This window comes from Mastomys coucha, unplaced genomic scaffold (genome assembly GCF_008632895.1).
Source record: "Mastomys coucha isolate ucsf_1 unplaced genomic scaffold, UCSF_Mcou_1 pScaffold14, whole genome shotgun sequence".
Classification (NCBI taxonomy): domain Eukaryota; kingdom Metazoa; phylum Chordata; class Mammalia; order Rodentia; family Muridae; genus Mastomys; species Mastomys coucha.
In genome coordinates, this window is record NW_022196896.1 from 7,800,311 (window position 1) to 7,813,751 (window position 13,441).

Consider the following 13,441-nt stretch of genomic DNA (forward strand, 5'->3'; position numbering starts at 1 on the left):
TTTTTCCCACATGATCAGCTGTAATCTGAATTTTGGCCATTTGAGTTTTGAAATGCCAACTTGTCTCTCTGTTGCATAAAGAAAGTACTTTAATGAGGTTTATGGACTATACTTTTAGTGAATATATGATATGGTTTTAGAATGCATTTGAGAATTAGCTGATTTAGTAAAGGGGTTATAACAAGTTCTCCTCTAAAAATCCATGCCCTCAACTAGCCCCAAGTAGTTGGTAAAGATTACAGTTCCATGTGTAATTTTCCACTCACTGTCTACATCTTAAGCCCAGTGAATCATGTTTTCATTACCATCAAGAAATGAGTACCATTGTGCTTTAGGAAATCTTACTGTTATTCAGAGACATCACAACTGGGTAGGAATATTGGTTGCTTCTCTCTCTTTCTGTCTCTCTTTGTCTGTCTCTGTCTCTCTGTCTCTCTGTGTGTCTCTCTCTGTCTGTCTCTGTCTCTCTCTCTCTCTCTCTCTCTCTCTCTCTCTCTCTCTCTCTCTCCTCCTCTCTCTCTTTCTCCCCACCGCCTCATAGCGTACACAGCACATTCCTCATCACAGGGAAGAAGTGTTCAGCTCAAATCCAGCTCAGCTGCTCTGAGTCCAGCCTCCAAGCAAATGTCTTCAACAATATTGACTTAACCTTCAATTTCTGCAAGGTAACTAGAGCAATGGCAATAGACTATAGTGATTTGGGAGTCTCCTGGACTATCTGGACCAATATCTCAGAAGAGAGTTTCTCATGCCTGTAGTTTTTATTGGCTAGTCTATATCTTTTGGAGGCCAGTTCCTCCCAAAACAGTGGCATGTCTTTCCATGAAGTTTTATGTACAGAAATCCATGTAATCAAATCTAGCAAACAAATGCCATCTTAAATTATGTTTCTTGAAAGAAGTTATTCAAACTGTCATTTAAATACAAGGTTAGTGTGTCTGGGTCACTGAAGATTTTCTCTTTCCTCTCCCAAGTGCTCAACACACAAGGGATGAGAATTGATCAATTTCACTTACAGTGACCATAGAGTGTGCCTTATACTAAACAAGCCTTGACAAATTTTACGTCTTTTAAGATAGATAAATGTAGGCTTGATGTTACCAAAGGAAAAACCTTATTCCATCATTATCTTTGGATTTTCCTATATTCAGCAGGAAAATGCACCTTTGCAGTTGAATACATATAAATTATAAACAAATAGCTGTGAAATGAATCCTAGAAGACAAGAGAAAAACAAAACAATCACTCTTCATTTCTAGATTTGACATATTTGTTAATGTTACTCTAGAAACGTCAAACCTTATATGTCATGTGACTTATATATCAGGAGTTCTTAGTACATAAAAAGGAAAAGTAGAAAATCAAGGAACGCTGATTTCTGAAAGAAATTTTCTAGTCATAGTATTTTTCTTAATTAAATTGAAAGATATGATGCAGATTGTAGGGCTGGCTGGCACTTGTACCACCTCTTAGATTTTCTAGGACCTGACTCTCTAGTGTGATAGAGTGACTAGTAATGAGCTTTACTCCCAGCCTTGTATGTCATAGTGGAAAACCATAAGAAGCTGTATGTGATAGAACACATTTCTGTCCTATGGATTGCATGCAACAAACAGATGTTTGGAATTTTTAACTGGGTTTTACACTCCTAGAATTGAGGTCCTGCTGTATTATTTACTAGTTCATTTGTCTTATTTACCTGGCAAAAATCAACATAGTAACTTAAGCATTTGATAGTATAATAGCTTATAATATAAGTTAAGAAATTCCTTTGATTTATTACCCAGATTTATTGTGCATTTTGTATATCTAGGCAGTGAACCCTGGAAGAATTAAAAACCTAGAAGATGGTGATGCATTAATAAAACAGGAAACAAAAGAAAAAATGGAGCTTAGCAAAAGATCAGCACACTAGAAAAGTAAAGGAGACAATGCAGGAAAATGGTGAAACATCGATGTTTATCTACTGCCAGTTTTGAAATTACCTCCTTTTAACACTATTTTTTAGTCTATGTAAACTCAGATTTCTCACTTATATGTTGAAGATAATAACAAAAGTGTGTTGTTATTATTAAGAATTAAATTAAATTGCCATAAGACTGTTCTGTCTTACAGCATGGACCCTTGATAATAATATTAGCTATCACAGTCATCTTCATCACTTTGGGCATCTCTGAGTGTTTCCTGTCTCTTAAAAGAAATTCTGATCCATTGAAACACTGGATCATGCAGTGGATTAATCCCCACATTTCCTGGGTAATCAATATTTTAGGAGCTTTTATTTTAAATTAGACAAATTTTAGAGATTAAAAGAAAAATAAAATTAGATTTCTATATTTTATTCCAATATATATTCAACTAAGTACAAAATAAGTTTACATTTTTTATCTCTTTCATTAAGCTTTAATGTAAAAATTGATACATTGTTTCGCTTTTTTTCCTTTGAAACTACTACAACACAGAATATCTCATTACTGTGTAGAAAAAAATTTAAGTGACAAGACAGTGTCTTCCAAATTTTTCCTTTATATTTAAAACAACCAAACAGTTTAGCAATCAAACAAACAAGATGAGCCATTCCTGCATAGAACTTGATGGACCTATTTATTTTTTAATAGGGTAAAAGCCCACATATTCATGCCTCCTTTCAAGACTCCCAAGATAGAAGCAATGGGTCTGTAACATATGTGCACAGAACTTGAAGAATTAGTAAAGAAAAGAAAATTATCCTATTTTTAAATTTGTTCAGTCTCTTCTGCTATAACTTTAAAACACAATGTCATTCTTCTGCTAAGAGGTTCTGCTTCCTTTGACATCAGAGCTGGCTGAATTTGTGCAATTCCTGAGACTTCTTCCCAATAACCCCTCCTGACCTCTGTCTGAGGTCTTGGCTCTGAACTCTAGACAGAATTTTCAAGAGCAAAATGAGGCAGCATGGATCCTCTGCTCTGCACCTTCCCTGTCAGGGACAATTAGGCAAGAACTAAAAAGGATGCACATGTGTGGAAGATCCTTTTAGACACGGTGACCCACCTGAGTGCCCTAAGCCATCATGTTTCTCCCAGGGGAGTCCTGTTTTACGTACCCCCAGAAATAGTTCTTTTGACAATTTTCCTGAGAAACTTTACTGCTATTTTTCTCTGAGTCCCCATTCAAAACCCACTTTTAAGGCTCTGATTATAATAAGCAAGAAAATGCAATTTCATATTGATTTTTAGAACCTACAACCTGAGTTTTATCAAGATCTCTTGCCCATGCTCAAGGACAAGCTTTATCATTCCACTGCCCAAAGCAATAGAATTTTGGTTTGGAAACAAAGTAATTATGGCACCAAAACATCTACCACATTCATTTTTTTTTAATCTGCTGCATTGCCTGCATTAAATTATCCCATCTCTGTTTCTCCTTCTGCTTTCCTGGGGGCTGATCTTTAATCAGGCATTTGAAGTTGGGAGGTGGTGAAGAGCTGAGCTCTTGGCTTTTTTACCCTTCCCACTAAAAATTCTGAATGGGATCCTTATGTTGCTTACTGTGCTGAACTAGGGCGTTTTGATGTCTCATTCACAGGGTCAGGGTGGAACGTCTCCCTCCCACATTTTCTATAAATGGTCTGAAACTATTTAAGATTTTTTTTCCATACATGAAAGCAAGATACAATATTATGCTGTTTGGGAAGTTAATTTATTTTGGGAACTGCAGGCCACATTGCTTTTTCAATTAATGAACAGAAATTCATCCAAAACTCTTAAGGTATAATGAGTGACTACTGGAGCTGACCCACCCCCAGTGAATTACACTTTAGTTAGAAGACTAAGAATTTACCCAAATTGTATCAAAACCAAACAAATAAGCATAGTGAAGCAGTTGGATGTTTTCTACATTGCTCTCCCATGTTTGTGAATAAAGCCATTATCTTTCTTCACATATATTCCTCAATCTTGCATGAATTTTAACCTTACCATGGCTCATTCTAATTGACTTGAGCTGTTGTCTGGTTAAGGACACATCTCCATGTGGTACAGGTTACCAGGAGGAAAGAACCTACCAAAGCCATAAGGTTTGGTAGCCTGTGCATACATTAGCTGATATCCTGGCACTTCTTGGCTGTATTCTAATGATGGAGTTCAAACAAGGAATATGCCTGCTGGAATTTCTGCCTGTGGGGGAAATGGATGGAGAACAAAAGAGAAATGGAGGAGTGGGAAGAAATAATACATAGATAGAGGGACAACCACAATAGAATGGAAGGAGAGAGCTACAAAGAAGTCTAGAACAGGATAAAAAGAGAAATAGATAGAAAAGGAGGGACTCTGATCCTTTTACCACTTAAAAGTGTGACACAACAGAAATTACGTTATTTGGCATTTTATAAGTGACTATCAACAGGCCTAATGTATTATGATTCAGAATACATAAATAGTTTACAAGTGAGTCATATGCACATTGAAACTTGAGGAAAATCATGACAAATGTCAATTATATTCTGGGGTGAAATTAATTTAGCTGCAATTTTCTGTATGATCCAGTATTTAATTTTTAACATACTATGCTTGAAAATGTGTCTTAACTTTACTAACATGATTTCAAGTCTTCTAAAATATTTTGTTAATGTGGAATCTTTGCTCAGTAAAAATAGTTAGCTATCACTTTGTATACTTTTGTCTTTTAAAGATTGCTTTGTTTCAAATAAGAATGTCCCTATAGATCCCTAGGTTTGAATGTGTGCTCCACAGTTGTGGAAATGTATGGGAAGGATGACATGTTGGAAGAAGTGTGTCATTGTGAGTTTACTTAGAGGCTTCAAAACCCCACATCATTCTTGCTTAGTGCTAACTCAATTTTGGCAATTTGTGGATCAAATGTGAGCTCTCAGCTGCTACTTCAGATTCATGCCTGCCTGTTGTCATGCTCCCCGACATGACAGAAGCTGTAAACAAGCCACCAATTAAATCCTTTCTTTTATAAGCTATCTTGGTTATAGTGTCTCATCACAGCAATAGAAGAGTAACCAAGAGAAATGTTTATAATTTTATTTTCTGTGTGTAAGTGTTTTGATTGCATATAAGTATATATACCATATGCTTGGTTGGTGTCTACTGATGTCAGAAGAGGGGATTAAGTTCCTTGGAACTAGAGTTGCAGATGGTTTGGAACCACCATGTGGGTAATGGAAACCAAGTCAGGATCCTCCACAAAACACATGAATGTTCTTAGCTACTGGTGATGTTTGAGCCCCAGAAAGGCTATATTTGTGAAGCAGTTGTATGTAATAGGATTCCCAAATCCCAATAGACTTGAATAAATAGTGACAGTGAAAAAAAACAAGATAGGATGCTACAGTTGGAGTTGCAAGTGGCCATAAATCCTTATGAAGGGTTTATATTAAAGGTATTCCACATGAAGGGGACATTCATATAGAAATCTGTTCTTTATTAAAATGAAACACATTAAGATTTGATTTTATTAAGCTCTCTTGTTGACAGTGTTCTGAGTTTTTTCACTATTGCTCAGGCTCTGAGTAATCAAATCCCATATAAGAGGAAGATATTTTTCAGTGTGCATCCTGAGCATACTTAGAAGCTCTTTTTATGCTTTAACATAAAAACTACAGCAGTTACCACCATCATCATGGGAAACACATGTATAATATAGCAATTGTTTTGGAAATAAGAAATCCCAGATGAAAGGAAAGTAAGAAAAAAATCACAGTTAAGTCTTTTCAGAGATCCCGTTCCTTTAATACAAACTCTTCACAATGCCTTGGCTTCCTGCATCTTCACTGTAGCATTATATCTTGGTTTTAATTCACTGTGAGGTTGTCACAGCACTGTGGGTTGTGCCATTTTGTCTGAAATTACTTGATTCAACCTGTGGTTGTTGTATAAATTCCTAGGCCACAGCTTTATTCTGATGACTACAGCTTGACTTTGCATGGATTAATATGTTTTAGATACAAGATCAAGTATTTAATCAACGGTTAGGTTAATAATTCACAATCTACTTTCTACCTAGAAAAACGAGTGGTTACCTGGCAGTCTGGAGTCTTAATAACCCCCAGATCACGTGTTAGATTTACTCGAATCATTGACTTGTTGCTAGATTCCGATTAACAATAAACTAGATCAAGCCTACAGCTGTTGTGAGCATCAGTTTAAAAGTTCTCTTTAGAGGTGCTGGCTTTAGCACACAACTAACAGTTTGCTTTTATGCTTATGGGACAAATTCTTTTGAAGTTATTATACTATTTTCACATGAGTCTTCTTAGGATTAATGACCAACACATGATTATTTTATATAGTCATCAAATTTCAAATCAGTATCATTTCCACATTTTTCACAATTGTGTACATATACAAAGAAATTCAATGAACTCCTGCATTCTTTTACCAACTATTCCAAGTAGCTTCCTCATGTTTGACAATTTCAGCTTTAATCTCTGATTTTTTTACTAAGATTTACATATTCAGGTATTTTGTGCTGCTTTTTTAAAATTTCATCAGCCAAATATTTTTGAGTCTATCATATGTTGTAAATATTTTAAGCATACAAAATTCCTGGAAAACTATAACAATATGGTAGAATTATAGTAATTAGACGCATGTCTTGTTTCCTTTGTAACATATATAAATAAAAATAAATTCTGCAGCATGTGTTTAAGTCGTTTTGGTCTACCCTATTCTGATGGCTTACAGATAATCAGCCAAGCAAGTTGTCACTGACCTCAATAATTAAATTTGATAAAATATTATTAAAGTATATAAGTGTGATTTTAAATGTGTAACAAATGGTAAGATGTAGCCTTTAATGCTACATACTAGGGTTAATACATACATTATAGGAAATATCCTATAACTATATAGCTGTAATTTCAACAGATTTCTTTGATTATTAGAAATGCAACAGCAAATAATCCTTGTTCCCTTTGATCAGGTATGTCCTGCAGCAGCCTGTACCCTAATCTTGAATTGTACTTCTTCAACCTCAGGAAAGCTTATTGAATTATTCCTTTCTGCAAATTAACAGGGATAGAAAATTCTGGTGAGATAGATGTCATACAAAGACTTCACTTCTGCTTGCAGTAGGGTTTAAAATGCTTTTCTATTCCAAGACTGACATGTTTTGTTTATTTTCTGCTACCCTAGAATGCATTGAGGGATAAAGCTCAGGTTGACTATATCAGGTCTAGTATTCCTATGGAAAAGCCATGCTACCCAGAATGTATACAACAGAAATCAAATTTGATTCTACACTTTATTTGATTACTTAGTTTTAAATTCTGGCAGATGTTTAATAGGCTCAATAAACAATAATTCAAATACTCTATATTACATTTAAAATGGTTCTGAGGAACTAAGTAAAATGTCAATTTCCTCCTGATTTGTTTCTCTGTTGCATATCATTTTCTATGAGATCATTAATTTTCCTGCCTCGCAGTGCTGTCCTCATCAGTCCACATTTATGTGCCTTAATTCTTTCAGATGCAGTTCTGGATGGGTTGAAACCCCCTCCGACTTGCCCAAAGGCATCAGGAGACCCAAATCCTGACAGGAAGCCAGAAAGATGGACCAGCCATCCATTTGTTAATGTGTCACACTCATATTACACATGGCTGACTGCAAAATTAAATTGCTCTTTCAGGACATCAGCAGAGACATAGATACAGCATTATAGCTTCATGTCCCTATTGTTTTTAGATCAGAAAATGCTTTACTTGTGTACTGTTGCTAAATTGTGTTCACTGAAAGTGCAGATTGAAAAAGGTATTGATTGCAGCTTTCCAAAGCCTGAAGTGGTTCTGTGATTTCAGAATTGAACAGTTAGAAGGAAAAAGTGTGTGTTTCTAGTCTTGGCACCTGGAAAATCCCGGAACCCTTTAAAGACAAGGGCTGATAATGAGATGATGTTGTTAAACTTCCTGGTAGAGATGGGTGCAGCTGTGTCCATTTTCTCCTTCCTGAAGAGCTGTATCAGGCTTAATAATTCTTCTATAAAAATACACATGTCCCCCAACTCTGGCTGTATCTATAGCACAGCATCTGCTCTCCACATAGTTTGGTGAGAGGATGGAAAGCAGTGCTCCACAACATTATTGACAACAGACAAAACAAATTCAGTGATTCAAAGTCCCTATACTTTGACTAGAATAAAAGCACTTGCAATGCATACTTTGAATCCTTGACTGTAGTATGATGTTGTTGAAAGTTAAGGATCTTGAGATACAATTAGATCACAGGAATTAAGACCTTCAAGTGAGGTCTGGTGTCTGCCAAGCTCTCAGAGAGATGTGGATACAAGGCAAGGAAGCATTCACTAGCTACAGGATAATCTGCCTCAGAAGTCTAATCCTCTGGTACCTTGCTATTGAATACCTCAGCCTTCAGTTCATGATAAATTATGTTGTTTAAGCTGTCTTGCCTATTGTAGTCTGTTAGAGCAACTAAACAAAGACAATACAGGAGAGGAAAACACAGATGATGTTGCTTTACATTTCCTAAGGTGTATCAATTGCTCTGGGAGAATGTCACAAATATTTTCATACTGTGAAAACAAATTCAGATTATCCAAATGAAGTCACCCAAAGACTCTTTATTAGCAGCTTGCTAGAGCAAGGGAATCACTCACGTTAACTTATATTTCTTAGTGACTTAAAGCCACGTAGTTTTCTGTGAAAAGAAAGAGAAAAGGTATCAGGAAACTGTTCAAGAGCACACAAGGAGGCAAGCTATATGAAGCCCGAGTACTTGGCTAAGAGAGAAGACTTGATTTTTTTTCTGATTAGCTGCACACATGAAGAAGTAGCACATATTTTACGGAAACATAGAGGAGTCTAAATGTCTCTAAAAATAAGTGGGAGGAACATGTAAGGACATGCTTCACTGAGTACAGAACACAGGTGATGTTTGGCTTCAGAGAAGATGCTGAGGTCCCAGAGTGACATGGTTTAGCTCAAAAAGCTTTCACGGAACACATGGATGAAACCACCAGCCACCAGGCAACCTGCTCAGGGAAGGAAGACATGGAAGCAGGTTACATAATCTGAGTAATATGGGCCCACATGTCTAGGGAAAAATAAGATGCAAATTTTATGCAGAGTTCTGCTTTGCTAGAATGATAGCACAAAGTGCAAGATGAAAGAAAAATGAAAAGTATTGTATTGTATTGACTCCGGATTCTATGAAGTTTATCAAAATAAAGGAAAATTGGCTTAAGACAATATTACTCTTTTTGTTGGTTGCCGATTTTTAAAATGATATCACAAAATAGTAAAGAGAAACACTAGTAAATAGGTATCTGTCTAGTGTAATTAAAAGCATACATGAAGAAGGAAATAGTTGATATACCCCACAACAAAGTGACATTTTATACCAAAAAGCACTCTTCCTAAGGAAAAGCTCATTGATGAAAAATTCCAGAACGCCTTGAACCAGGCTATGACCACACAAAGAGAAGAGAAATAGGAATTGGTGGAAACCTGGAAAATCAGAATAAGGAATCCACATATCTCCATGCCAGAGAAACTTGGAAGAGTTTTAAAAATGGGAAGGGGAGGGCATGTCATAGGCTCTTAAGTAATCAAAATGAAGCTCTATGAAAGGCACTGTACAACGTTTTCTGAAAACTTGTTTAGAATGTTCTTATACTAGCTGAAAAACTAGAGAACTATATTTTATATCTTGAAAGAAGTTTATCGTTTACTAAAAAGTTTGAGCTTTGGCTTATACGAAAATCAAATACAAATAAAATGTGGTCTGTATATGAATATGAAATCCAGGATGATAAATAATTTAAACCTAATTAAAATTAACAAGTCAAATGAGAAGTGATCATTCACACATACCTAGTAAATAAATAGCAAATTGTATGGTAGCATAGAAAAATACAAAAACAAATGCTGTTCAAATCAGTAGTGACTGACCTAAAGCCTTTATAAATGATTAATTACTGATGTCAGAGAAATTTAACATAATTTTACTAAAACAAAGTAGGGTATAATTATGAAATGTATGAAATGCAGAATAATTATGACATATTCAATAGAAAAACTAAGGTAGATTGTTTTTCTTATTTTTTTATTAGATGTTTTCTTTATTTACAATATCTCCTTCCCCAGATTGCCCTCCAAAAAAATAAAATAAAATAAAATAAAATAAAAAAAAACTAAAACAACCCCCTGTTTCCTCCCCCTTCCCCCTGCTCACCATCCCACCCCCTCCTGCTTACTGGCCCTAGCATTCCCCTACACTGGGGCATAGAACCTTCACAGGGCCAAGGGCTTTTCTTACCCTTGATGACCAACTGGGCCATCCTCTGCCATACATATGCTGCTGTAGCCATGAGTCCCACCATGTGTACTCTTTGGGTGGTGGTTTAGTCCCTGAGAGCTCTGAGGGTACTAGTTAGTTCATATTGTTGTTCTTCTTAAGGGGCTGCAAACCTTTCAGCTCTTTAGGTCCTTACTCTAGCTCCTTCATTGTGGACCCTGTGCTCAGTCCAATGGATGGCTGTGAGCCTGTACTTCTGTATTAGTCAGCCTTTCAGGAGACAGCTATATGGGGCTCCTGTCAGACAGCACTTGCTGGCATCCACAATAGTGTCTGCATTTGATGATTGAATATGGGAAGGATTCCCAGGTGGAGCAGTCTCTGGAATGTCCTTCTTTCAGTCTCTACTCCATAGTTTGTCTCTGCAACTCTTTCCATGGGTATTTGTTCCCCCATTTAAGAAGGAATGAAATATCCACACTTTGATTTTCCCTTTCCTTGAGTTTCTTGTGGTTTGTGGATTGTACTTTGTGTATTCCAAGCTTCTGGACTAATATCCACTTATCAGAGAATGCATACCATGTGTGTTCTTTTGTGACTGGGTTACCTCACTCAGGATGATATTCTCTAGATCCATTCATTTCCCTAACAATTTCATAAATTCATTGTTTTTAATAGCTGAGTAGTACTCCATTGTGTAAATGTACCACATTTTCTGTGTCAATTACTCTGTTGAGGGACATCTGGATAGTTTCCAGATTCTGGCTACTATAAATAAAGCTGCTATGAACATAGTTGAGCATGTGTCCTTATTACATGTTAGAGTATCTTCTGGGTATATGCCCAAGAGTGATATAGCTGGGTGCTCAGTTAGTACTATGTTCAATTTCCAGAGGAACACCCAAACTGATTTCCAGGGTGGTTGTACCAGCTTGTAATCCCACCAGCAATGAAGGAGTGTTCCTCTTTCTCCACAACCTGTCCAACATCTACTGTCACCTGAGTTTTTTATAGTAGCCATTCTGACTAGTGTGAGGCAGAATGTCAGGGTTGTTTTGATTTGTATTTCCCTGATGACTAAGCATGTTGAACCTTTCTTTAGTACTGTTAGCCATTCGGTATTCGCCAGTGTTTTGTTTTTGTTTTTTTGTTTGTTTGTTTGATTTTTGTTTTTGTTTTTTTTTTTTTAGATATTTTCTTTATTTACATGTCATATGATTTCTTCTTTCCCAGTTTCCCCTCAAAAAAAAAAAGAACAAACCCCTTTTGTCTCCCCTTTTCCCCATGCCTGCCATCCCACCCTCTCCCACTTATTGTCCCTGGCATTCCCCTACACTGGGGCACAAAACTTCCACAGGGCTAAGGGCCTCTCTTCCCATTGATGATCGACTTTGCAATCCTCTACTATACACATGCTGCCAGAACAATCAGCCCCACCATGTATAGTCCTTGGTTGGTGGTTAAGTCCCTGGGAGCTCTGAGGGTACTAGTTAGTTCATGTTGTTGTTCGTGCTAAGGGGGTGCAAACCCTTCAGGTCCTTGGTCCTTTCTCTAACTCCTTCTTTGGGGACCCTGTACTCATTTCAATGGATGGCTGTGAGCCTCTACTTCTGTATTAGTTGGGAACTGTCAGAGCCTCTTAGGAGACCGCTATATCAGGCTGCCTTGTCCTTCCTTCAGTGTCTGCTCCATAGTTAGACTCTGCAACTCCTTCCATGGGTATTTTGTTCCCTCCTTTAAGAAGGAATGTAATGTCCACATTTTAGCTCTGTAACCAATTTTTAATAGGGCTATTTGGTTCTCTGGAGTCTAATTTCTTATGTTCTTTGTATATATTGGATATTAGCCCTCTATCAGATATAGAACTGGTAAAGATATTTTCCCAATTGGTTGGGTTGCTGTTTTGTCCTATTGACAGTGTCTTTTGCCTTACAGAAGCTTTGTAATTTTATGAGGTTCTATTTGTCAATTTTTGATCTTAGAGTATAAGCTAATTGGTGTTCTGTTCAGGAAATTTTCCCCTGTGCCAAAGTGCTCGAGGCTCTTGCCCACTTTCTGTTAGTTTCAATGTATCTGACTTGAGCTTTGTACAAGGAGATAGGAATGGATTGATTTGCATTCTTCTACATGCTAACCACCAGTTGAGCCAGCACCATTTGTTGAAAATGCTGTTTTATTTCCACTGCATTGATTTAGCTCCTTCGTAAAAGATCAAGTGACCATAGGTGTGTGAGTTCATTTGTGGGTCTTCAATTCTATTCCATTGATCCACTTAACTGTCACTGTACCAATACCATGCAGTTTTTATCACAGTTGATCTATAGTACAGCTTAAATTCCGGGATGGTGATTCTACCAGAAGTTCTTTTATTGTTGAGGATAGTTTTTGCTATCCTAGGTTTTTTGGTATTCCAGATGAATTTGCAAATTGCTCTTTCTATGTCTGTGAAAAATTGAGTTGGAATTTTGATGGAGATTGCATGGAATCTGTAGATTGCTTTCAGCAAGATGGCAATTTTTACTATATTAATGCTGCCAATCCATGAACATGGGAGGTATTTCCATCTTCTGAGATCTTCTTCGATTTTTTTCTTCAGAAACTTGAAGTTTTTGTAATACAGATCTTTTATTTGCTTAGTTAGAGTCACACCAAGGAATTTTATACTATTTGTGACTATCGTAAAGGGTGTTGTTTCCCTAATTTCTTTCTCAGCCTGATTATTCTTTATGTAGAGGAGGGCCACTGATTGGCTTGAGTTAATTTTATATCCAGCCTCTTTGCTGAAGTTGTTTATCAGATTTAGCAGCTCTCTGGTGAAATTTTTGAGGTCACATAAGTATACTATCATATCATCAGCAAATAGTGATAATTTGACTTCATCTTTTCCAATTTGTATCCCTTTGATCTCCTTTTGTTCTCTAATTGCTCTGTTTTGGACTTCAAGTACAATATTGAATAGAAAAGGAGAGAGTGGGCAGCCTTGTCTACTCCCTGATTTTAATGGGATTGTTTCAAGTTTCTCTCCAATTACTTTGATATTGGTTAGTGGTTGGCCATATATTGCTTTTACTATGTTTAATTATAGGCCTTGAATTCCTTATCTTTCCAAAACTTTTATCATGAAGGGATGTTGGATTTTGTCAAATGCTTTCTCAGCATCTAATGAGATGATCTTTTTT